General features: G+C 47.3%; 1 protein-coding gene across 1 annotated transcript in view; it reads right to left on the bottom strand.

Moving 5' to 3' along the window:
- Positions 1-26,822, bottom strand: part of camkk1a (calcium/calmodulin-dependent protein kinase kinase 1, alpha a) — a 175,288-nt gene extending 148,466 nt beyond the window's left edge. The window contains exon 1 of the mRNA XM_059971484.1: positions 24,661-26,822. The gene's annotated coding sequence lies outside the window, so the exon portion shown is untranslated. The remainder of the gene's footprint in view (positions 1-24,660) is intronic.
- Between the last annotated feature and the right edge of the window lie 311 nt (positions 26,823-27,133).

Here is a 27,133-nt window from a genome sequence, read left to right as displayed (position 1 = left end):
CCCCAGTATGCTTACGTGGTCTTACCTGATGGGCGGGAGGACACGGTCTCCATCCGCGACCTGGCACCCGCAGGTGCAGCAGACCACTACCCTGAAGGCTCTCCGGTAACTATGAACCCTGCACCAGAAGTGACACCGTGCTCACCAAGCCCTACACAGACTCCTCACGACACTTGTATACCGGGCGTTTCGTACGCATTTATACCAGGCGCCTCGCACATGCATGAGGGATCACCGGCGCCTAGTGGGCAAGAACAAGCGCAACCTCCGTCCCCTGTGCAATCACCAATGTTGCCAGCATCTATGCGATCACAGCCAGTGCTACGTAGATCGCAGCGACAGATTCGACCACCTGATAGACTTGACTTGTAAGAAACTTCGCCACATGAGGACTCTTTCAAACGAAGGTGGGGTGAATGTGGTGAACTATGTGCCTGTCTGGACACACCCCCTGCTGACTGCTCCTGTGGCTCCTCCCACAGGCCCCTGTATAAAGGAGATCTGAGGCCTGACGCTCGGCCTTAGTCTCCAGGACATTGTATGATAGACACTCACTCCTGGTTCCTTCTTCCAGTCAATAAAAGCCGATATCTCGCCTTACGTCTCAGTGTGAGTTATTGATGGTGCATCAAAGGGTGCAGACAACAGAGGTGAGACTGGAGCTGGTGTTGGGGGTGGAGGAGGATGCCAGGACAAAGAGCATACAAGATCCACAAAGCTGCTGGCTGTCATTACCAGAGGAATGGGATTGATTGTACCCACGGCTGTGGTAGAGGTTAAATGCTCACAGAACGAAATGTTGCAGCTACAGGGAAAATGAGTGCAGGCAGACTGTAAGGGCAAGAGCTCATCTGTAACCTTCCTATGTGTTTTCTGTCACTCGTCCATCACCACCCCTTCAGATCCTTTTGCCACTTGCCTTTGAATCCTGTTGCCACTTGCCTACAACTTACAGTGGGTAATTAACCCACCAGCTAGTCCTTTGGATAATGGGAAGAGAATGAAGCATTTGACAGAAAGACGCAATCTTGGGGAGGACACACAGGAAGCATCCAAGGTGCAGATCGAACCTGGATCAGCACGACCAGCTGCACCACAGCCCGGGGAGGCACCGGTAATTTCCAGTAGACCACTGTGAAGATTGCTTTGGAACCCATCGCAGGCAGCGTGTGACACGGGGAGAAAACCCGGAGACAACCCAGCCTTTCTCACACTGTTTAGAGGTGCACAGAATACTCCTAATCCTCTTCTTGTTCTTTCAACCCTTGCAGACTTTGTAATGATGCTTCTAACATATCATCCCTTATCAGAGCAGTTATTGTTTCTTCATCAAATATTGCCAATGCCTCTCATTTCGCAGCCTGCCCTCTTTTATCCACGCTTCAGTAATTCTGGAACATCACACATCCATTTGTCTATTAGCGTCTTCATCCACCTGCCCTTGTGTTTAGGGATAAACACTCAGCACGGTCAGTCAAGACCACAAGGAACAGGAGCAGAATTAAGCCACTTGGCCCAAAACACACGCTCCACAATTCAAGCATGGGTGATATTTTTCTCAACCCCATTCTCCTGCCTGTATTCTTTAAGCCCTTAATCAATCAAGACCCCAACATTCTCTGCCTTAACCACACCCAATGACTTGTCCTCTATGACCCTCCATGGCAACAAATTCTGCAGATTAACCAGCCAAGAGGTTTAATTCCTCATCTCAAAACTAAGGTGGTGCCGTTGGATCCCAGCCTCTCTTACTAAAGGAGATGTCCTCTCCACTATCCAGGTCTTCAATTCTCCCTCATCCTTCTGAACTCCATCAACTACAGGCCCAGAGCCACCAAATTCTCCTCAAACATTATTCACTCCTGGGATCATTCCGGGTCCGATTCCTGGGACTCGGACCTGTCCAAGGCCATTTGCAAACTCCCTGCCTCTGCCACACAACTTATCCCTGCACCTATCTTTGTATCATCTGTAAACGTAGCCACATTGTTCCTTCATCCAGATTATTAATGTGTAAAGTAAAAAGTTGTGGTCCCACACTGACCCCTGTGGAACTCCAGCAGCCATCCTGAAAGGGACTCCAATATCCCAACTCTCTGCCTTCTGTCAGTCGGCTGATCCACTCTCGTTGACAGAACCTTGCCTTGAACCCTTATCAAAGGCCTTCGGAAAACCCAGGCAAGTAACATCCACTGGCTCGACTTTGTCTAGTACTTTAAGGATGATGAAAAGGCACAATGAAAGTACCATGGAAGAAATAGCGAAAATAGAAATAGTTCCATCAGACAGACAAGAGGGATTCAGAAAGTGCGGGTCCTGTTTGATGAAGTTACTGGAGTTATTTGAGGATATAATGAGTGCAGTAGATGGAGGGGAACAGGTGGATGCTGTATTTCCAGAAGGCGTTCAATAAGATGCTGCATAAAAGATGTATCCATATTCTACTGTCCTTACCATGCGTCTATTCACAGCTATGCAGAGAGCGAAACTGTTTCTCAAAAATTACCCAAGACAGAACCTTTCTCCAGGGGTTTTAAATGAGATCTCTTTACTTGTGAAAAGATATTGCTGTTTCAAGAGCAAATAAAGATGGAGATGAATTCCATGCACTTCAGACCAAACTTAAACTAACCTACGCAGGAAATGACAATAAGAATAACTTACATACAGGAAGTGATGTTTATACAAAATGAACTGTCCTGCTGGACACTCCCACAAGGCATCCATCGGATGTCAAGTGGAACTACTGAAACTAGAAATCAAGTGATAATTTCATTGAGTCTTTGGCAAAAGAAGGATAGTCTCCGTGATCTTCAACAATTCTCACTTCAAAAATATCAGCCCTGATGACATTATTGCTCATACTAATGTCTAGTGAGCAGAGAGCTGACATGATGCTTGACTGAAATGACAACTGGGTGAATTACCTCAGAAGTGAGTTGTACCTGTTTAATACGTCCTCCAACTTGCAGTAGTCCCTCAGAACAAAGACAGGACAGAGTTCACCAAGTTAACTTTGCTTTGAGAAAGAACCCTGCTTTGTGATGCACTTCACTTCCTCTGCATAAACCTGTCTTTAAACAGCAAGGATCCTAACCTTTGCCTAATCGGGTTGCTCTGGGTTGAGGGGTTACTTACGAAAGTGCCAGCCATTGCAAAGGCTGTCATTGGCTCCTCCTGTAAAGGAATGAGCAGTAAGTGAGAGCTGGGCAATTGCCCTGGAAAGCAACTTCCAGGTTGAAAAATGTTTAAAGCATGCGCTGCCAAGTTGGAGTGGTGATAAATGTGTGATGTTGGTCAACAACTGATGATGCATGTCTACATCATCCTCAAAGTCAGCTAAGGCAGAAGTTTCCTGCTGATAATGTTCCTGTTGATGATCAGCAAGAAATGCTGGGCCAGTTAACCAAGAGGAGAGGGGTAGCTAATTAGCTTAGAGCCCTCTTGTGGCTTGATCAGCTGGAGTGAGATCAGTTCCATTGGTTCTTCTGGGCTGCTCACCCAATATGTAGGATCTTATAATGTACACAAACATAGAATCTCCCTGCTTCGTTAAATATATAACCCAGCACAACCTTGCTATCAGTTAAGAACTTGATATCATCTAGTTCTGTGTCCAGCTCTTTGGTGATCATCTCTACAATCTGAACTGCCATAACGACAGCACCAAGTTGAAGCCTTGCTATGGTGAGGTCTGGCTCCAGAGCAAGCTTCGCCTTGTCTAGGATAAATCCAATTTCACTCAATCCCACAGCACCTCTGACCTTCAGGAAAAGCTTTAGTTGGCAGAAGATGCGGACCTCTTTCATTTGTTGTAGGTTCCTGAAATCTGAAAACTTTGAAGATCCTGAAGGGGGGAACACCATTGCTCATGCTTTTCTTTAGGCGGCAGGACATTCCCTCGACAAGCATCTGAGAATGTGAAGCGTCGCTGGATCGGGATACCAAACTGCAGCGGCAGATCTAAGAGGGTTAATAAGCTGCTAATAGTCAATCACACGTCACAACACATAAAGGGCCCTCCAGTATCAGCCACCTGGAAAGTCAAGGTGTCAGGAACGAAGGCCCAGACTGAGCTGCACAGACGGGAGGTCCTGTCCAGATGAAGAGTTTGTAGACCTTCGGCCAGATCTTCAGATGGGAAACACTGCATGACCTCAGCACTGTTGGACATGACCTTACCGAGATTAGACTGTGCCAACATGTCTTATGCTGCTTTCACCATGCTGACTGCTTCTTCTGCACTGGAAAATGATTTCAGACCGTCAACACAGGAATGTCCCACTGTGTGCTTCAGTCCTGAATTCTTTCTCTCCATCGATAGCTGTCCTGCTGAGGCCGTAGATTGCCACAGCTAGTGTGGGACAGTTACCAAATCCGCTCATGCAGTACTCCAGAATCACGTTGTCCAGTTCATGGTCATGAAACCACAAGAATCTGAGGTAATCTCGATGAACTTCTCTCACGAGCAAGCTGGGGAACATTAGTTTGATGTCTGCCATCCATATCTCTCTCACTATCAATCCCATAGGATGATGATAGTTCCTTTCAGTCAGTTATTGGCTTGATATGTGCATCCTGGAGTGGCCATACAGGCCGATCCTTGACAGGCACTACTTGCCACATACTTGGCAGGTGAGGCCTGGAGGGGCAGCAGGGGCAGAAGCTCTGTTGTGGCGCTTCCTGTGCCTTTCCTCTGTTAGCGCTATGAGCTTGTTCTCAGCAGCGTCCACACCTTTTCTGATGGTGTCCCTCCACTGTGAGTGATCTTCAGCCAGATCCTCCCATGTTGATGGGGCAATGTCAGCTTTCCTGAGGCTCCTGTGCAGAACATGCTTGTACTGTAGTCGCTGGCCTCCTCGTTTTCGGGTACCACTGGACAGTTGGCCAGTCTTCCGTCAGGCATTCTGACAACATGTCCGGCCCAGCACAGTTGGGCTGACATCACCAAGGTTGAAACTGCTGGCATCCCGGCTCGAGAGAGAACCTCGGTATAGGAGAGCTTGTCTCGCCGGGAGATCTTCATCAGAGAACGTAGGTGAGGCTGCTGCAGTTGGTCAAGCTGGCGTAAATGACTCTGATATGGGCACCACATCTCACATCCATATAGCAAGGCTTATATGACAACAGGCCTGTACACCCTGCACTTGGTGGCCAACCTGATGTTCTGTGATCTTTCAGCTGACCAAAGGCAAAGCAAGCTTTTCTGGTTCTTGACTCAATCTCTCCATCCAGAGAAGCTGAGGATGCTATTATGCTGCCCGGGTAGCAAAACTTGTCGACAGCATTGAGACAAGTGTCATCAATGAGGACAGTTGGTTCTTTGTAGCTTGAGCCAGGAGCCGGTTGGTACAAAACTTCCGTCTTTTTCAGGCTGATTGTCAGCCCGAAGCTTTTGGCTGCACTGGCAAAGCGACTGGTGATCTCCTGTAAGCCTTTGAGAGAGTGACCAACCAGTGCACAGTCATCAGCAAACTGTACCTCATGCACCACAATATCCCTGGCTTTTGTTTTTTCTCTCAATGCCCACCATCAACCCTCATTTGTAGGAAGATCCCTGACTTCAGGTCTGACGTGGCATCCTGAAGAACAGCAGCGAAGAATAGTCCAAACAGAGTAGGAGGCAAAACACAACCCTGGTTTACACCACTGCCGATGAGAAATGGGTCTGACAACTCACCACACATGTTGATGTGGCCTTCCATGCCTTCGTGGAACTGACAGATGATGTTGGTTAGGCGTGGGGGGCAACCAAATTTTGGTAGGAGCTTCCACAGGCCATCTCTACCAACAGTGTCAAACGCTTTGGTTAGATCAACAAATGTGACATAGAGACTTCTCTGCTGCTCAACACGTTTCTCCTGGAGCGGCCTCGGTGAGGAGATCACGTCCACTGTACTACGGTCTGTTTGAAAACCACATTGGGTTTCTGGAAGGACGTTGTCACTGATGTTGGATGCCAAGAGTCTAAGGATGATATTCGCGAGGCATTTTCCCACAACTGACAGAAGAGAGATGCCACGGTAATTGTTGCAGTCTCTCTTGTCTCCCTTGTTCTTGTAGATGGTCACGATTGATGCATTTTTGATGTCTTGTGGTAGTTCTGCAGCTCCCCACAACTTTGCGAACAGCTGGTGCAGGCATGATGTCAGTGCGTTACCACCGTACTGGTAGATCTTGGCTGCAATACCGTCAGACCCTGGTGATTTGTTGGGTTTTAGCTGCTTGATGGCTTTGGTGACCTCGTGAAGAGTAGGGGGAGCACCTAGATCAAGCAGTATGGGTCGAGGGTGTACTCTGCCTAGTGCTTCATCAGTGATGGTTCCTGGTCTGTTCAGCAGCTCGTGGAAGTGTTCTTGCCATCTTTTCATGTGCTCTGACTTCTCAGTGAAGATGGATGTACTGTCCTTGCTCAGGAGTTGTGAGGTGTGAGGTGTAGGTGTTGCTCAGTGAAGGTGGATGTACTGTCCTTGCTCAGGAGTTGTGAGGTGTGAGGTGTTGGTGTTGCTCAGTGAAGATGGATGTACTGTCCTTGCTCAGGAGTTGTGAGGTGTGAGGTGTTGGTGTTGCTCAGTGAAGATGGATGTACTGTCCTTGCTCAGGAGTTGTGAGGTGTGAGGTGTTGGTGTTGCTCAGTGAAGATGGATGTACTGTCCTTGCTCAGGAGTTGTGAGGTGTGAGGTGTAGGTGTTGCTCAGTGAAGGTGGATGTACTGTCCTTGCTCAGGAGTTGTGAGGTGTGAGGTGTTGGTGTTGCTCAGTGAAGATGGATGTACTGTCCTTGCTCAGGAGTTGTGAGGTGTGAGGTGTAGGTGTTGCTCAGTGAAGGTGGATGTACTGTCCTTGCTCAGGAGTTGTGAGGTGTGAGGTGCTGGTGTTGCTCAGTGAAGATGGATGTACTGTCCTTGCTCAGGAGTTGTGAGGTGTGAGGTGTAGGTGTTGCTCAGTGAAGGTGGATGTACTGTCCTTGCTCAGGAGTTGTGAGGTGTGAGGTGTTGGTGTTGCTCAGTGAAGATGGATGTACTGTCCTTGCTCAGGAGTTGTGAGGTGTGAGGTGTTGGTGTTGCTCAGTGAAGATGGATGTACTGTCCTTGCTCAGGAGTTGTGAGGTGTGAGGTGTTGGTGTTGCTCAGTGAAGATGGATGTACTGTCCTTGCTCAGGAGTTGTGAGGTGTGAGGTGCTGGTGTTGCTCAGTGAAGATGGATGTACTGTCCTTGCTCAGGAGTTGTGAGGTGTGAGGTGCTGGTGTTGCTCAGTGAAGATGGATGTACTGTCCTTGCTCAGGAGTTGTGAGGTGTGAGGTGTTGGTGTTGCTCAGTGAAGATGGATGTACTGTCCTTGCTCAGGAGTTGTGAGGTGTGAGGTGTAGGTGTTGCTCAGTGAAGGTGGATGTACTGTCCTTGCTCAGGAGTTGTGAGGTGTGAGGTGTAGGTGTTGCTCAGTGAAGATGGATGTACTGTCCTTGCTCAGGAGTTGTGAGGTGTGAGGTGTAGGTGTTGCTCAGTGAAGGTGGATGTACTGTCCTTGCTCAGGAGTTGTGAGGTGTGAGGTGTAGGTGTTGCTCAGTGAAGATGGATGTACTGTCCTTGCTCAGGAGTTGTGAGGTGTGAGGTGCTGGTGTTGCTCAGTGAAGATGGATGTACTGTCCTTGCTCAGGAGTTGTGAGGTGTGAGGTGTAGGTGTTGCTCAGTGAAGGTGGATGTACTGTCCTTGCTCAGGAGTTGTGAGGTGTGAGGTGCTGGTGTTGCTCAGTGAAGATGGATGTACTGTCCTTGCTCAGGAGTTGTGAGGTGTGAGGTGTTGGTGTTGCTCAGTGAAGATGGATGTACTGTCCTTGCTCGGGAGTTGTCAGGTGCCTCATTTTGATGGACCATACACAACCTTGATTGCTTCATAAAGCTTCTTTAGTCATTACAGTCAGCGAAGGCTTGTGACTCCTTGGCCTTGTTTGCCCACCACTGGTCTTTCATAGCTCTGAGCTGCCTCTGCAAAGTTGATTTTGCACTCAAAAAGGCACGTTTATTGGAACTTGAGTTTGGGTGTGGAAGAGCCTGGTGTGCAGCTGCCTTAGCTCTTAGACGGTCTTGCACAGATTGGTTGCTCACATCAAACCAGTCCTGATGCTTGTGCTTGACTTTCCCCAGGGTGTCCCGGGCAGCACTGTAGACCGTTTCTTTGAAGGCATTCCAGTGCTCAGTAATATTGTCTGGTGGATTCGCAACCAGTCTGCTTAGAGCAGTTTTCCATAGAGGATTTCAGGGCATCAGCACACTCACGGTGTTTCCCATCACAGCGACAGACACAGTTCCAAAGCACACGAGACCCCAAGCAGACCATTATTGAGGTCTGAACCCCACAAGATGCATGATTCGGTGATTTGCCTTTGAATTGAGCACTCTAATCAAGGACAATTCATATTTGTGCAAGTTTCTGGGGTGGTAAGCACCAAAAGTTGGGCAAATACCAGTTTTCTTTGTTGGGATCTGGTGGAGGCACTAACTCAGTACAATTGTTCCTGAAGGCTGTCTCTATGAGCTCTGCACAATGATCTTTCATTTCTGGTTTCCTTCTCAATGTGTGATTGAGGGACACACATCAACTGAGGGCCTGCTCTCTGTTTGGTAGGAGTTATCATGGAGAGTGGAAAGGAAGGGAAGCTGTCTGACTATTGGACTCATTTTTTCAAAACTGTTTGTTCATGATTTAAAGGAAGACCTCACCTTTGATGGAAGATGCCAGCTCAGACTCATTTTCCAAGTGACAGAGGATCAGCTTGCCTGACTCTGGTTGAGCAGAGGTAAGAACACCTGGGCGTTTGGTTTGCTTCTCTTTCATACAGATCCTATTCTCACAGGGTCTGAAATGACTTAGATGTGCTGACAGTGGACGGTGAGCACCAGTGAGGCCAACTTCACCCACCGTAACCCGAGCCTGTGCTGCTCCCGGTGTCTCTGGCAAGCAACAGGTCAATCTCAGCAGAAGAGTCAAGTAGGGAAATCTCGCCAGCTATATCCTGAAGATTCTGAATCTGAATATGAATGACAGTGTGCAGCTTCAGGAGTTGGGATTCATCCCTGTTGTTGGGAATACGGTCACACTCAATGAGGGCTGGCAAGGGTAGGTAGACCTCGCCTCCTATTAATCCCAAGAAAAATCCTCTGGCTTTTCTTCTGACAATTTCTGATATTCCACAACATGGCTTTAGAGTGCATGGGGAAACAGAACTATGAATACTGAATATGCCAAAGAGTGTTGACTTCACCAGTAACGCATTGCTCTGATCATCTAATAAGCCTTTATGTTTTGCGCAGGATGACCTTTCGGGTAGATGCTGCGCAGACAGAGCAGGATTTGCCTTGGAAGCCTCCGCTGCATATCTCTGTGCGCGAGGAAGTAACGCCTGATGGATGCTGAGCTGGCTCGCTGCTGCGCCCTGCTGCAAGAGTGCTGGAACCAGTAACAGCTCAAGGCACTGGCCCTGAAGTACTGGTATGTGCCATTGCACCCGGTGCAGTGTATGATAACTTTACATTTGAAACACATTGAGTGCTCCTGTAGAAAACATCACCAGTTTGCAAGCAGAATTTCTCTTCTCCTGAAGGGGTAAGGTTGTTTTTATGGACAGGGCGTTGTCTGCTAGAGTTTTCTATGACAGCTGATAGGGGTTCTGGTTTTCCGCGGTTTTGCTGGAAGCCTTGCTCTGAGAGAGGTGTGGCCAGGAGGTGAGAGCACAAACTCTCTTATTCAGCGTGACAGCAGCCGAAGTGCACTCAGAATGAAAGTGGTGGATAAGGGGCATAACGCTTTATTTTAGACTGAAATCCTTCAGTTATCCACTGTTCTTGCATATTCCTCAGCAGTTTCTCCACTACAGGGTTGTAGCCAAGAAAGACAGTCCTAGTAGGTAACCCTGATGTTCTGCAGCTTGTCATTCCAACAACAGCCAGACCTAGAAGCTCAGAAGGTTCTGCATGTGAGCTTTGGGAAGTTAGAGTCTGCTGACAAGAGTTTCTTCGATTGCCTGTGGAAAGCCACAGCACTTCTACAGTCTTTGCCACATTTGTAAGCCCTTACAACACACACAAAATGCTGCCTGGCCTGCTGAGTTCCTCCAGCATTGAGTGTGTGTTGCTTGGATTTCCAGCAACTGCAGATTTTCACTCATTTGTGATTTGTAAACCCTCAGCTGAATTATTAATGTTCTAACCTTTCTTGACGTTGCAGTGACTCCCCACCAAGCCCCTGACAGAGAAGGTGAAGCTCTTTGCTAGGTTTGAGATTTGGTCCTCCCATAACCTGACACATAACCGGTTGTCAAACACTTTAGCTCTGCTGTGAGTAGGTCTCGCTGAATTAGATACCAAGCCAAATCTAATGTACTGAAAGACCCTGAATGAGAGCACTGGGGAGACTGGTCTGCCAAACAAATGTGTCCTGGGGTGGATGGAAGTTCAGTCTGTCCATGTCTTTGGCATCTCTTGGCTGGAGTGGAACTGCTAAAGGGGGCTTTGTGGGTCTTAGCTGCTGTACACCCTGACTGTCAATATGTGAAAGACATGCTGGCTAAATGGTCTAGACGGAGCTGCAGCACTGATTTTATTTACAGCCAAAATGTATCTGGACATATAGTTTAGTAAGATGCATTGGCTATCGTGACAGCAAAGCATGATTGATTCCAGTTCTCCACTCACCACTAAGCTGCTGCTGCACCATACACTTTGCCTCTCTACAGGCAGCCTCAGCTTAATGCTTTTCTTTGACAATGTTCTTTCCATGTCCATACCTGATCTCTCCATGTCTACACACTCTCTCCATTTCATTTCAACATCTTGCCACTGCTCTTTCCTGCCACTTCAGCTTTGGCGTGACCTCTTGCTGCAGCTACGTTAACTGGGGTTCTGTCTCAGCATCACAAAGGCACAACCAATGAGCCATATTCTGACGTGACTTCCAGCTCTTGGAGATTGATGTTGCTCAGGTCAGAAGCTGACATCATCTACAGCGTTCAGACACAACTCCAGTCCATGGGTGATGCCTCTGAAGACGAGTTATCTTTCCACTCTACTGCCCTTACTGTGCATCAATACGCAGCTACACAACAAGCTAAACAACTTCTCCAAAATCACCAAAGGCAGAAGCTTTCTTCAGGGTTTTTAATAAGAGGTTTCTGCTGTGAAAAGATATTGCTGTTTCAAATGCAAATAAAGAATGAAGATACCTTTCTTCTGTCATACTTGAAATTGAATCAAAACTAACTCACACAAGAAATATATATAAATGAACTATACCTCTAGAGACCACAACAGATGCATGGAGTTGAGGGTATTGTACAGCATAACATGGATAGTGGGCTGGTTAACCAGAAAAGGCAGAGAGTTGGGTATTATTCCGGTTGGCAGTCAGTGGTGAGTGCAGTGCTGCAGGAATCAGTAACTGTTCATGACATACGTTAATGACTTGGAAGAAGGGACCAAGAGTAGCACATATAAGTTTGCTTGAATGGAAAAGCAAAATTGTGCTGAAGATGTGAAGAATCTACAGAGGAAAATAGACAGCTTAAGTGAGTTGGTGACGGTGTAGCAGATGGAGTAGAATGTGAGATCACTTTGAACAAAAAAAAGATTTAAATGTTGAAAGATTGAATGGGGTCAGCGGGGTCATATGCGCACATTCGAATGCGGGGCAGCCGGGGTCACACGGGTGCATTCGAACGCAGGTCAGCCGGGGTCACACGCGCGCATTCGAACGCGGGTCACCCAGGGTCACGCGCGCATTCGAACGCAGGTCAGCCGGGGTCACACAGGCGCATTCGAACGCAGGTCAGCCGGGGTCACACAGGCGCATTCAAACGCGGGTCAGCGGAGTCCCACGCGTGCATTCAAACGTGTGTTAGTTGGCCCAAGGGCCTGTTACTATGCTGTATCTCTAAATAAATAAAGACAGGCGCAGGAAAGCTGTTTCTTTTGGGAAGTGACACTAGAACTAGGTGATAGCCTAAAGATTCTCAGCAGTAGATTTAGGATGGAAATTAGGAGAAACTGATTCATTCAAGGAAAACTGGAAGACTCTGGGGAAAGAGCAGGATAACTGGACAAATTAAACAGTTCTTTCATGATTCCAGTATAAGCTTTGTGGGCTGAATGAACCTTCTGTATGCAAGGCTCTATAATTCTGACTATTAATCTCTTTTGTCTTGGTAAGTGAACGATTGCCTTGCCCGACCATAACTGAAGGTTGAAGGAAGAGGATCAATTAATGATATTGTTTATATAAAGTACTTCTGTCAGCAATAGATGGAATAAAATCTATAATAATAAACTTCATAATCAGATTCAACCAAAATCACTCTGCTCACTACTCTGCATAATTAATTGTGTATGCTTTGTAATTCACCCCAGAGCCAAACAATTGCAATAAAAATTTAATGAACTTAAACTTATTTCTGTCTCCATCCACTCTGAAGACCAAAATTCAGCTTCTGCAGAGCCCAGATCCTGCATCCTCTTCGAACACTTGGCATCTGGAGTGTTTATACTGCGACTATAATGAGCACTTAGTTTGAATTGGTAAAAACAATCAAAGTTCGCAGTGAATTTCAAATGAAGCCTAAGTGTCAGTTGTGGCTTAGCTGGGTACTGTGTGCAGGAGAGTGCCCAGTGCTCGGAGCCTGCATGAGAGATTCATGGAGCACAGGAGATCTGAGAAATCCAAAAGAATGAGGGGTGTCGATAGGGTGAACGCAAACAGGCCTTCAGGCTGGGCCAGACTAGAACTGGGAGTCAGAATCCGATTTACAACCAAGTTTATAATCATTGAAATGGTCTGTGAAACTTGTTTTGTAGCAGTTGTACCGTGTAATACATATAAATTTACTACTGATTACAATAAAAATATGGATAAGAAAGGAGCAGAATTAGGCCATTCAGCCCATCAAATCTCCTCTGCCACTCCATCATGATTGATTTATTATCCCTCTCAACCCCACTCCTCGGCCTTCTCCCTCAAACCTCCAATCAAGAACCCATCAGCCTCTGCTTTAAATATACTCAATGACTTGGCCTCCACAGCTGCCTGTGGCAATGAATTCCACAGATTCACTATCTTCTAGTTAAAGAAATTCCTCCTCATCTCTGTTCTAAATGGGCGGCCCACTATTTTGAGGCTGTGCCCTCTGGTCTTAGACTCCCCCACTATTGGAAACATTCTTTCCACATCCACTCTATCTAGGCCTTTCAATATTCAGTAGGTTTCAATGAGATCCCCACTCATTCCCATGAGTACAGGCCAAGAGCCATCAAACACTTCTCAGATGTAAACTCCTTCATCCCTGGGATCATTCATGTGAACCACTTCTGGACCCTCACCGATGCCGGCACAGTTTTTCTTAGACAAGGGGCTCAAAACTGCTCACAATTCTCCGAATGTGGTCTGATCAATGTCTGATAAAGCCTCAGCATTACATGCCTGCTTTTATATTCTAGTCCTCTCAAAATAAATGCTAATAGAGGGCTATGGGTAAGCTAGTAATGTCTAAGGTGGGGACATGTTCGGCACAACTTTGTGGGCTGAAGGGCCTGTATTGTGCCGTAGGTTTTCTATGTTTCTAACAGTGTCTTTCTTACCACCGACTCAAAACTGGATCAGCGGATAGACCTGATGCTAGAAACGAGAAGAGGGCATGTCCTGGATGGTAAGCTCCTTAAAGATGGTTGCAATCTTCTGAAGACGCTGCCTTTTGAACCTGTCCTCGATGGTGAGGAGGTTAGTCCCCATGATCGGGCTGGCTGAGTTGCAATCCTGTACCAGAAGCGATACAACCAGTTATAATGCTCTCCATGGTACAGCTATAGAAATTTGCAAGTCTTTGACCAAATCTCCTCAAACTCCCAAAGTATGGCTGCTGGAATGATTACATCAGTATGCAGATCATCCGAGATGTTGACACCCAGGAACTGGCAGCAGCTCACCCATTCCACAGCCAACCCCTCAATGAAGTCCGGTGTGCTCTCCTAACTTCTCCTTCCTGAAGTCCACAATCAATTTCTTCGTCTTACTGATGTTGAGTGCAAGAATATTTCTGCAACATCACTCAACCAGTCGATCTATCCCACTTCTATAAGCCTCCCCGATGTCCACAACAGATGTGAACTTACAGATGGTGTTTAAACTGCACCTAGGCAGTTATGAGGGTAGAGAGAGCAGAGCAGTGGGCTAAGCATGTGTCCTACAGGTGCCCCTGTGTTGACTGTCAGTGAGAAGATGTTATCTCTGATCCACACTGACTGTGGTCTCCTGATAAATGATCCAGTTGCAGAGGGAGTACAGAGGCCCAGGTTTTGAAACTTATTCATTAGTACTTATCAGCTATCAGTACTTATTAGTAGCTTATTTAAGGAGAATTTGAGGGGCAACTGCGTCACTCAGAGGATGATGTTAGTGTGGAACGAGCTGCCAGTGAAAGTGGAAGATGCAGGTTTAATTGTAACATTTAAGAGAAGTTTGGATTGCTACCTGGTAAGGGGGGTATGGTCCCGGTGCAGGTAGATGGGAGTAATGGAAAAATCAGGTTGGCATGGGCCAGTGAGCGGAAGAGCCTGTTTTTCTGTGCCGCAGTGCTCTATGCCAAGAAATTGCAGATGCTGGAAATATGCAGTGACCAGTTGGCTGGATCAACTAGCAACCCACAGTTGTTAGCTCTCAGGTCCCAACCTGAAACCTCAGTCCATTTTCCTGACCTGACCCTCAAGTGCTTAGTGTGTTGCTTATGAGTGGCATTGAGGCTTTGTACAGAGATGTACACCACTACTGTATTGCCTGGACAACATAATGACTATAAAACGCCACGCTCTGCTGCCTTCAAACCACAGGTTGGTGGTTTGTGGTGGGACTTTGCAAACGAGTCCGGGTTGTGGTTCCCTGTCATACTGAGTGACATTGCATCGTAGCACCGATTCCTTCTCAAACCTGGGGCTGTGCTGGTAAAAACAGGCCTTGTCCAGAGAAAAATAAATAAAACTCTGACGCTTCAGTGCTCTCTGTGCCCAGGAGGGAAATATGAACACTTATTTTCAGCAATTGATTACCCGACTGGTCATGTTCCACACTTAGCGCTCCTTAAATACAGCTAGCTTTCTCTGCTTCCACCACTTCCCTCACAGCACCCACCAGACTAAAATTTAAAACGCCTTGCCCCACACGTCTCCTTTCAAGCTCCCCCTCACCTCACCTTAAGCCTATGCCCTCTAGTGTTTTCAATTTCCACCCTGGGAAAAGGACTCTCTGACCTATTGATACCCCTTATTTTATAGGTCTCTTCTCAGCTTCTGACAATCATTTCTGGAATCAACCCTGTGAGCCCTCATGTTGCCTCTAAAGCAAGCATGCCTTAAGCACAGAGACCAACACTATGTGCAAGACCCACGCAGGGACGACAAGACAGGGCTGCAGCACTAGCTGATCAATGACTCCTTTTCTGCACCATTTCCCCACAGCTCTCAATCCCACTACGTTTCAAAAATGTATCTGTCTCCACGTTAAATGATCCGCCAGGCCTCAACTCCGTGGTGAGCAGAAATTACGTCTCATCTCACTTCAATTGCCAGTCCCTATTTCGACACTATAACCCCTCATCTGAGACTCTGCCACCAGAGAAACTGTACTGACATCCAGCCCGTTAAGCTCCTTAGCGGATTGTCTGTTTCAATAAGATTTAATATCAGTGACATATATCATGAAACGTTTTGTTTTGGGACAGCAAAACATTACTGTAAGTTACAAAACTACATGAACAAAGCAAAAGAGGAATAGTGGGGAAGTGCCAGGAGAGGGGCAGAGGGGATCAAGCTAGTCCGAAAACACTGAGTCTTCGAAGTTCCAAAGAAATCAAACCTAACAGGATCAGCCTCTCAAGAGGGCAGCCCTGTCATCCCAAGAATTATCTTGATGAACCTCCTTTGAATTGCCTCCAGTCTGAGTATGTTCTTTAATTATGTACAGGGAGCACAACAGCATTCCACAGGTGTAGCCTCACTGACTGTACCGGAATACACCAGTATTCCACAGGTGTAGCCTCACCGACTGTACTGGAATAACCAGTATTCCAGGTGTAGCCTCACTGACTGTACCGGAATAACCAGTATTCCAGGTGTAGCCTCACTGACTGTACCGGAATACACCAGTATTCCAGGTGTAGCCTCACTGACTGTACCGGAATACACCAGTATTCCACAGGTGTAGCCTCACTGACTGTACCGGAATACATCAGTATTCCACAGGTGTAGCCTCACTGACTGTACCGGAATAACCAGTATTCCAGGTGTAGCCTCACTGACTGTACCGGAATACACCAGTATTCCACAGGTGTAGCTTCACTGACTGTACCGGAATACACCAGTATTCCAGGTGTAGCCTCACCGACTGTACTGGAATAACCAGTATTCCAGGTGTAGCCTCACTGACTGTACCGGAATACACCAGTATTCCACAGGTGTAGCCTCACTGACTGTACCGGAATACACCAGTATTCCACAGGTGTAGCCTCACCGACTGTACCGGAATACACCAGCATTCCACAGGTGTAGCCTCACCGACTGTACTGGAATAACCAGTATTCCAGGTGTAGCCTCACTGACTGTACCAGAATACACCAGTATTCCACAGGTGTAGCCTCACTGACTGTACCGGAATACACCAGTATTCCACAGGTGTAGCCTCACTGACTGTACCAGAATACACCAGCATTCCACAGGTGTAGCCTCACCGACTGTACTGGAATAACCAGTATTCCAGGTGTAGCCTCACTGACTGTACCAGAATACACCAGTATTCCAGGTGTAGCCTCACTGACTGTACTGGAATAACCAGTATTCCAGGTGTAGCCTCACTGACTGTACCGGAATACACCAGCATTCCACAGGTGTAGCCTCACCGACTGTACTGGAATAACCAGTATTCCAGGTGTAGCCTCACTGACTGTACCAGAATACACCAGTATTCCACATGTGTAGCCTCACTGACTGTACCGGAATACACCAGTATTCCACAGGTGTAGCCTCACTGACTGTACCGGAATACACCAGCATTCCACAGGTGTAGCCTCACCGACTGTACTGGAATAACCAGTATTCCAGGTGTAGCCTCACAGACTGTACCAGAATACACCAGTATTCCAGGTGTAGCCTCACTGACTGTACTGGAATAACCAGTATTCCAGGTGTAGCCTCACTGACTGTACCGGAATACACCAGTATTCCACAGGTGTAGCCTCACTGACTGTACCGGAATACACCAGCATTCCACAGGTGTAGCCTCACTGACTGTACCGGAATACACCAGCATTCCACAGGTGTAGCCTCACCGACTGTACTGGAATAACCAGTATTCCAGGTGTAGCCTCACTGACTGTACCGGAATACACCAGTATTCCACAGGTGTAGCCTCACTGACTGTACCGGAATACACCAGTATTCCACAGGTGTAGCCTCACTGACTGTACCGGAATACACCAGCATTCCACAGGTGTAGCCTCACCGACTGTACTGGAATAACCAGTATTCCAGGTGTAGCCTCACTGACTGTACCAGAATACATCAGTATTCCACAGGTGTAGCCTCACTGACTGTACCGGAATAACCAGTATTCCAGGTGTAGCCTCACTGACTGTACCAGAATACACCAGTATTCCACAGGTGTAGCCTCACTGACTGTACCGGAATAACCAGTATTCCAGGTGTAGCCTCACTGACTGTACCAGAATACACCAGTATTCCACAGGTGTAGCCTCACTGACTGTACCGGAATACACCAGTATTCCACAGGTGTAGCCTCACTGACTGTACCGGAATACACCAGCATTCCACAGGTGTAGCCTCACCGACTGTACTGGAATAACCAGTATTCCAGGTGTAGCCTCACTGACTGTACCAGAATACACCAGTATTCCAGGTGTAGCCTCACTGACTGTACTGGAATAACCAGTATTCCAGGTGTAGCCTAACTGACTGTAACAAAAACGTTTTTAGGAACAGCTTCTTTCCCTCTGCCTTCAGATATCTGAATGGACAATTAAATGATCCATGAACAATACCTCACAATTTTTGTCCTTTTTATGCACTGCTTAATTTCATTTTGTACATATTTCCTGCTGTAATTTATCATATTATTTGCATATTGCTCTTTACTGCTGCTGCAAAACAATAGCCACTGATATTGAACAAGATCCTGATTCTAAAACGTCCAATTCTTTAACACCAAGCCCTTCCAGTGAGCCAGCACACCATTTACATTCTTAATAACTTGTCAGACCTGCCTGCTAACTTGTTGCAATTCATGCTACAGGAACACCCGTCTCCCTCGGCACACCCCAGCGCCTGTAAATCAATGCCCCAATACCCCTTACACTGCAGGACCATATTCCACTCGGAGTCTAACCCTTGCGCCCCTAACCAGTGTCGCTCTGCACTCAGAAGCAGAAATCTCCACACAAGGTGAACGGAAACACCGCCCACTCCGAGCGGGAGAGAGGCGGCCGTCTTTCAGCACAGTTCAAAGCGTGCTGCACTCGTTGTGTTTTTGATCCCGGAAGTCAAGGCCTACCCTCAGCTTCCCTTTTCTCCTTATCACCTCACGAGCTCCTGTGCATGTGCACGGGATGCTAAGACCCAAATACCCGGTGGTGGTGGGAAGATTGTACCACATTCCTGACACACTACCACTCTCACCAACAACAGAACCCCATTGAGTCTTCCTCACGCCAATTAATTCTGTGACTTTCGGTGTTTGCCACTCCAATGTAGAAGGTAAGTCCCACAAAGGAATCACAAAACTACTTTATACTCAATTGACCTGGTGTGCAAATTTTCTGGTTTAAAGGTTGACTGGGACTGGATTTCAAGCACGTTTACTGATCATTGGAACACAAACACAGATATGCCTTACAGTGGAATGATTAAGTACAGAAACATTGATTTCAGAAATTATTGCGCTATTTTATTCAAAGAACTTGCAAAGCCTGCACTTCGTCAAAGTACCATCAACGAATGAATAACAAATGTCTACAGGACTAGTACTGCATTATCACTGCCCACTCATCATCTCCGTAACGGAAGCCATGCTTAATATCTCAAACATTTTAAAAGATGGCTGTTAATCTATTTGCACCATTTACAAAAGTGTAATTTGAAGAGCCCCCTCAAAGGCCAAACGCAGCGCAATTAGCAGAAACCTACCATGACACTAGGTTTCATTGACACAGCTCGAGTGGGGTTTGTCACTGGTACGATACTACTAGTCAGCACAGAAGATCACAAAGAGCACTAGCACTTGCCAAATGTGCCAAAGAAACCAAGCACTACCCAGTGAAAATTCTACATAACTATTTCCCCAATATTATCATCTTTTAATGAAAATTTCCATCTTCATTACAAATCCATTCCACATTAAAAGAATCCAGGGTTGACAGGCAGTTCCATGTCTTAGATGTTCTGTAGTTGTGTGATATTTTTCTCTTCTTTTCCATTCAAAACTAATGTTTACTTGGAAATTCACCACACTAAATTAACTCCTCTCACTAACACCTAATCTCTTCGGGCAAGCTGGTCCCAGAAATAATAAATAAACTGGCAATTAAAAACACCACGTCTCTAATCAGTGCAAGCAACACATCCCTCAGGAATGAAGAGATCTTGCTGTATCACACACATTTCAATCAACCGCTAGCCCACCCATTTACCTGCTTGCAGCTCCTGTTTCCGTGAATCAGAGCACGCTGGGGTAAGACTCCGAGCTGGAATTCAAGTGATACCCCAACACTGTCCAAGATGCTGCCTGTCAGATTAAATGTTAAGCTCAGATCCAGTTTGCCTTCTTAGACAGACGTAAAAGAGCAATTGGCCCCAGGTGAACAGAACAATTGTCCCAGTCTCTGAAGCACTTATTGTCTGGACTGCCATTAGTTATTTCTCATTGTCGCACTTTTGATTCCGAGTTCAGACTGGCTATCATCTTGCCCTAGTACAAAAGTGACTAGGACTCCTAGAATTAACTAGGAGTCAGATTGTAAAATCATAAAATAGAGGAACAGAATTAGGCCAAGTCTGCTCTGCCATTTCCTCAGGGCTGACCCATTTTCCCTCTCAGCCCCAATCTCCTGCCTTCTCCCCGTATCCCCTCAAGTCCTGACTAATCAAGAATCTATCAACCTCTGCCTTAACAAGGCCATTAGATATTTCATGGTTACGCAAAAGGTGCAATGTAAGTGAAAGTTTCTTGCGATTATGTTTAAGTTCCGTGAATTTAGTTGAGAGATTAGATTCAGTAGCATTGCATTAGTGTTTGAAATAAAATTTAAAGTAGATGCGGGAAATCTAAGACAAACTCCAGAAAAGCTGGAAAGCCTGTTAGAACTGGGGAAGAGAGGAAAGCTGTTCAATTTAACTTGGTTGGTGATGGATGGTACAAAGGGAATGTCTGGAATAGGCCAAGGTTAGAGTTGCCATGGAGATAAGGGGTTCTTAATGGGTTAACAGCAGCAATGGTGGGATAAATTTTGGCTGATAGATGAATGGCATTGTTAACACAAAATCACCTTCTCTTTCCACAGATGATGCTGTGTTTTTGGCATTTTCTGCTTTCATTTTACAATGTGTACTAGGCAGTCCAATTTCTATGTGATAGCAAAAGATTATTGAAACTCCTCCATGGGCCTGACTTAGCAGTATAGTGAGGAGCCTGGACATACAGCATAGCAGGCAGCAGGCTGAGGGTCCAGGGTCATCGCTAGGCTGGTTTGGGCCCAAGCAGGTGCTGGCACTGAAGGAGGGAGATCCTCTGTGAGGGTTCAACCAGCAAGGTAATAGACCTGCTGTGGTGAACTATGTGCCTGTCGGGACACGCCCCTGCTGAATGCTCCTGTGGCTCCTCCCACAGGCCCCTGTATAAAGGAGATCTGCGGCCTGACGCTCGGCCTCAGTCTCCAAGACCTTGTATGATAGACACTCACTCCTGGTTCCTTCTTCCAGTCAATAAAAGCCGATATCTCGCCTACGTCTCAGTGTGAGTTATTGATGGTGCATCACCTGCCTGGGCTTGTGCTTGACTACCTAAACCCCACTTTAAATATACCCTAGGTCTTGGGACTTGGCCTCCACAACTGTCTGTGGCAATCATTTCCACAGATTCAGCACCCTCTGGCTAAAGCAATTCCTCGTCATCTCTGTGGCCTCTGGTCTTAGACTCCTCCACTATAGGAAACATCCACCACATCCACTCTGTCTTTCAATATTTGATAGGCTTTAATGAAATCCTCCATTCTTCTGAACTCCAATGAGTACAGTACCAGAGCCAAACACTCCTCATATGTTAACCCTTTCATCACTTCAGTCATTCTTGTAAACCTCCTATGGACTCTCTCTAATGCCAGCACATCTTCTCTGAGATAAGGGGTGCAAAATTGCTCGTAATACTCCAAGTGCAGCCTTACATCCTTGCTTTTAGTCCTCTCAAAATGCAAATGTCTTCCTCACAACCAATTCAACCTGTAAATGAACCTCTAGGGAACTCTGGAAGAGGACTCCCGTCCCTTTGCACCTCTGAACTTTCAATTTTCTCCCATTTGGAAAACAGTCTATGACTTCATTCCTTCTACTAAAGTGCATGACCGTACATTTTCTGCCACTTCTTTGCCCATTCTCCTAATCCGTCTTCTGCAGCCTCCCTGCTTCCTCAACACTACCTGCCCCTCCACCTATCTTTGTATCGTCACAAATTCATCAATATCGCCATCTAAATCATTAACACGTAACATGAAAAGAAGCGGTCCCAACACTAACCCCCGTGGAACTCCACTGGTCCGCCAGAGAAAGCAGGATCTCCCAGTGGCCACACATTTTAATTCCACGTCCCATTCCCATCCTGTTATGTCTATCCATGGCCTCCTCTAGTCAAAATGAATCCAAACTCAGGTTGGAGGAACAACACCTTATATACCGGCTGGGTAGCCTCCAACCTGATGGCATGAAAATTGACTTCTCTAACTTCCGTTAATGCCCCTCTGATGCACCATCAATAACTCACACTGAGACGTAGGCGAGATATCGGCTTTTATTGACTGGAAGAAGGAACCAGGAGTGAGTGTCTATCATACAAGGTCCTGGAGACTGAGGCCGATCTTCAGGCCGCAGGTCTCCTTTATACAGGGGCCTGTGGGAGGAGCCACAGGAGCAGTCAGCAGGGGCGTGTCCCGACAGGCACATAGTTCACCACACCCTCCTCCCCTTCTTACCCCATCCCTGACATAGTTAGTTGTTTGTTTTTTCTCTCTCTCTCTGCCCATCACTCTGCCTGTTCTCCATCTCGCTCTGGTGCTTCCACCCCCCCCCCCTTTCTCCTGAGGCCTCCCGTCCCATGATCCTTTCCCTTCTCCAGCTCTGTATCACTTTTGCCAATCACCTTTCCAGCTCTTAGCTTCATCCCACCCCCTCCAGTCTTCTCCTGTCATTTCGCATTTCCCCCTCCCCCCACTACTTTCAAATCTCTTACTATCTTTCCTTTCAGTTAGTCCTGACGAAGAGTCTCGGCCCGAAACGTCGACAGTGCTTCTCCTTATGGATGCTGCCTGGCCTGCTGTGTTCCACCAGCATTTTGTGTGTGTTGTTTGAATTTCCCACTCTTTGCCTTCTGCCAGTCAGCCAATCTTCTATAAGTGCTAGTATCACTCCTGTAATACCTTTATCTCGTTTATCTTCTTATCTCCATCTGGGATGTTGTACAGCCAAATATTAGTGAACACTACACCACACCCACCAGCAAGGTCACCCAACAACCCACCCACTACCATACCATTTTAATCTAACATACCCTCACAGCAGGCAAACCATAACCTCTGAAAGCCAAATCACCATCTCCCTATCAGCGAACCTGACTAACACTCACCAACCAACACCAGGCTCAGACTGACAACCACCCCCATCTAAAACCCCAATGACCCTCCTGTCTAAAAGAGGCATCGATCCAATCCCTGACCAATAACCCCAGTACCCAGTCTTTCATCCTGGTCTACCTCTACACCTGTTTAGTGCAATGCGAAGGCCTTTCCCCTGCGTGAGGCCAGTTCAACAAATGCACAAGAGGCTGCAGATGCCAGAATCGTGCAAAGAGCTGGAGGAACTCAGCCAGTCAGACAGCATCTGCAGAGCAAAGCAGACAGTCATCATTGTGGTCTGGACCCTTTAGCAGTGTACATCAGGCCTCTAATGCTTGCTCCATAAACTAAACCTCCACTTTCTGCTCTGTGCCGTGTGCCCTTGAGGATGCTGACTGATCCCTAGCATCTTATATTTTAATGATTCAAATATTTCACTGACTTAAAAAGGCTCCTTAAGGTTGTATAGCCGGGTGTGGTGGTGGGACAAACTCCCGATGGTTTTCAACTCAAATATACTCTGACAACCAAGTCCAGCTCCTGACCTTCACGACTGGCTTAGCTACCAAGTCCGACAGAACCGTTTCTACAGTCAGGAGAAAGGGCAAGGAAGGGCTACTGGCGCCATAAAACCAGTCACTTCAGGCAAATGGGGCTCATCAGTTGTGATTAGCAGCTCATCGAGGAGAAGGAAAATTCTGCTCTCAAACCTCCGCTGCCTTGCAGGTATACCCACTCACGCGGAAGGCTTCGGGAGTAAACCCCGAGGGGAAATCCAGAGCTGGAGTCCCTCAGGCAGTCCTACTTTGAGTTTGACGCTGACTGGCAACTCCTGTGATGCTGCTGGTGCCAGTCTATATTGGTCTCTGACGTTCCTTTGGATTTACCAGATGTGTGGAGAGCGGGAACTTGCTGCATGGGCAACAGCTCGCTCTCCCTATTGTACTGCCCGGGCTTGCGTACCCAGACAGCTAGGATGCAACATCCATGGTTGACTCTGACCGACAAAAGCTCATCAAAATAACAGTTTATCATTTTTATCTAAATTCTCAACTCTAGATTGAACACAGAACAGTACAGGAAAAGGCTTTATGACCCGTTATGTCTGTCCTGACTGGGATGTCAATTTACAGTTGACAGCCTCCTGCAGATGGTCTGCACGGTCCCTGCATGTTTATGCACCAGTCTAAATGTTGTGATTGAGCCTGCTTCCTTCACCACCCCCAGCAGCACATTCCAGACACCCAACACTCCGTGTTTAAAAAAAAACAATCGTTTCATAAACTTCATTTAAACTTCCTTCCCCTCTCACCTCTCCATTACTTGGCATTTACACCCTGAGAAAAAGACTGACAGTCTACCCGGTCACCATTTTATAAACTTGTATCAGGCTACCCTTGACCCTTTTCCACGGATGCTGCCCGACTGCTGAGTTCATCCAGCTTTTGTACCTGTTGATTGGACCACAGCATCTGTGGTACTTTGTGTTCAGCCCTGACCCTGGCTGCTCCAGAGAAAATGAGCTAAGTTAGTCCAACCTTTCCAAATAGCTTGTATTCCCTAATTCAGGAAAGCCCATCTGCATCCTCTCAAAGGCTCCATATCATCCCTGTAATGCAGTGGCCAGAACTGCAGACACGAGGGTTTTGGCCGAAACAGTCAAAACCCATCAGTCACAATCTCTCGGCTTGCAGCACCACAGGCCTGCCCCACCCCTTCATGTCAGATACTTAAAACATTACCTTAGCAAAATGTCCGAAGCTCATCCCCTCATCCCCTATGAGCTTCTTCAGCCCAACAATCTTCCACGATCTGTTACCCCAGGACGTCACTCCACCGACAGGGGCCACACCTTACTTGAGTTCTGCCCTGAAGCTGACTCATGACTTTCACCCGCTTCAACATCTCCTTGTTATCAGTTTGGAAGATTCCAGCTTGGGACTGGTCCCAGCACGGCCTGCTGCCTCGTGCTGAAGGTGCTGCTGAACGCAAGCAACGTACTGTTTTGGGAGGGGAAGCATTTACCAGAGGCTGGCACAGCACTGTGGAAAAGGAGAGGATGCCCCTTGTTGAGTTTGTTTGTGTCACTGCAGCAGGCAGCATTTTACTTCCTCAATTCTCAAACCCTTACTGTTTGGTCAAAAATAAGGAACTTACCCAAGCACACACTTCCTGATTGGGCAACTGTCACTCAAAGTTACCTCACATGGCCAGGCAGCCAATGACGAGGCTTTGCATAAACACCAGAAAGTCTGCAAATGCTGGAAATCCAAATCAACACACACAAAGTGCTGGAGGAACTCAGCGGGTCAGGGAGCATCTATGGAAAAGGGTAAGCTATCGATAATTCAGGCCAAAACCCCAGACCCTTCATCAGGACTGAAAGGAAAGGGGGAGATCCTGAATAAAAAAGGTAGGGGGAGGGGAAAGAGGATAGCTGGAAAGTGATTGGTGAAGCCAGGCGGATAGGAAGGGTGAAGGGCTGGAGAGGAAGGAATCTGTTAGGAGGGAAGAGTGGGCCATTGGAGAAAGGGAAGGGGCGCAGGACTCGGGGAGGAGCCACGTTTAGCAGCAGAATCACTCTGAAGATGGCTGAAGTTGCAGAGGATGATGTGTTGATGCAGAGGCTCATGGGGTGGTCAGTGAGGACAAGAGGAATTTATCACTGCTAAGGCGGCAGGATGATGAGATGAGTGCAGCTGTACAATAGAGGGGATCTGGGTGAGGACAGCAGCGACAGTAGAATGGGAAAGCCCATTGTTTGAAGGAGAACATCTCTGATGTTCTGGAAAGCAAAGCCCCATCCTGAGAACAGATGTGGCAAAGGTGATGGAAACAGCATGTTTACAGGAGGTAGTCTGGGAGAAGGTTTAGTGAAGATAAGCATGGGGATCAGTACGTTGGTTGACAGTGGAGACAAAGAGATCAAGAATGCAGAGAGAGTTGTCAGCAATGGACCAAGCGAATTTAAGCACAGAGGGGAAGTTAGAGGCAAAGTTAATGAAATTGACGAGATCAGAATGGGTGTAGGAAGAAGTATCAATACAGTCTAAATATGGCGGAGGAAGAGCTGAGGAGCATTACCAGGGAAGACAAATGAAAAGGGGCATAGCTGGGGTCCATGGCTACCCCGCGAGTCTGGAGAAAGTGGGAGGAGCTGAAGGAAAATTGTTAAGGATGAGGACCAGTTCTGCCAGACGGAGGAGGGGAACTGGTTGGTTCTTTGACTGAGAAAGAAGCAGAGAGCTTTGAGACCTTCTTGATGGGGGATGGTGACCATCCATGGAGAAAACGAGGCCGTCAGGACCGGGCATTTGAAAGCTACCATGGAGATGAAGAGCATGAAAAGTGTTGTAGAAGTAGGTGTGAAGGAACTGAACCGAGGGTAATAGATTGGAGTCGAGGTATGAGGACACGAGTTCAGTGGGGCAGGAGAAGTGTCGTAGATGTAGGTGTGAAGGGACTGAACAAAGGGTAATAGATTGGAGTCGAGGTATGAGGACACGAGTTCAGTGGGGCAGGAGCAAGCAGAGACAATACACCTAGCCGGATAGTCTGGTTTGTGGATCACAGGTAGACGGAAAAAGCCAGCAGTGTGAACGAGGGAACAATGAGTTTGGAGGCAGAGGATGGGAGTCGATGAAGTCAGTGATGGTGTCAGGGACATTCTCCTGACGGTTCATAGTGGGGTTTTCTGACGGTCCGCAGTGGGATGTTCTTCAAGGGGTAGGAATGAGGTGATGTTTGAGTGTTACCACCTGGCCTCAGGTCAGTGGGCCACATCACAACAGCATCCCCTTCATCTGTGATCAGAGACAGTGAGGGTGGGATCCGTGTGGAGAGAGGGGAGGGTTCTGTGATCAGAGACGGTGAGGGTGGGATCGGTGTGGAGAGAGGGGAGGGTTGTGTGATCAGAGACGGTGAGGGTGGGATCGGTGTGGAGGGAGGGGAGGGTTGTGTGATCAGAGACGGTTAGGGTGGGATCGGTGTGGAGGGAGGGGAGGGTTGTGTGATCAGAGACGGTGAGGGTGGGATCGGTGTGGAGAGAGGGGAGGGTTCTGTGATCAGAGACGGTTAGGGTGGGATTGGTGTGGAGAGAGGGGAGGGTTCTGTGATCAGAGACGGTTAGGGTGGGATCGGTGTGGAGGGAGGGGAGGGTTGTGTGATCAGAGACGGTTAGGGTGGGATCGGTGTGGAGGGAGGGGAGGGTTGTGT

This window comes from Hypanus sabinus, chromosome 6 (genome assembly GCF_030144855.1).
Source record: "Hypanus sabinus isolate sHypSab1 chromosome 6, sHypSab1.hap1, whole genome shotgun sequence".
Classification (NCBI taxonomy): domain Eukaryota; kingdom Metazoa; phylum Chordata; class Chondrichthyes; order Myliobatiformes; family Dasyatidae; genus Hypanus; species Hypanus sabinus.
This window is presented reverse-complemented; position numbering and strand designations above follow the sequence as displayed.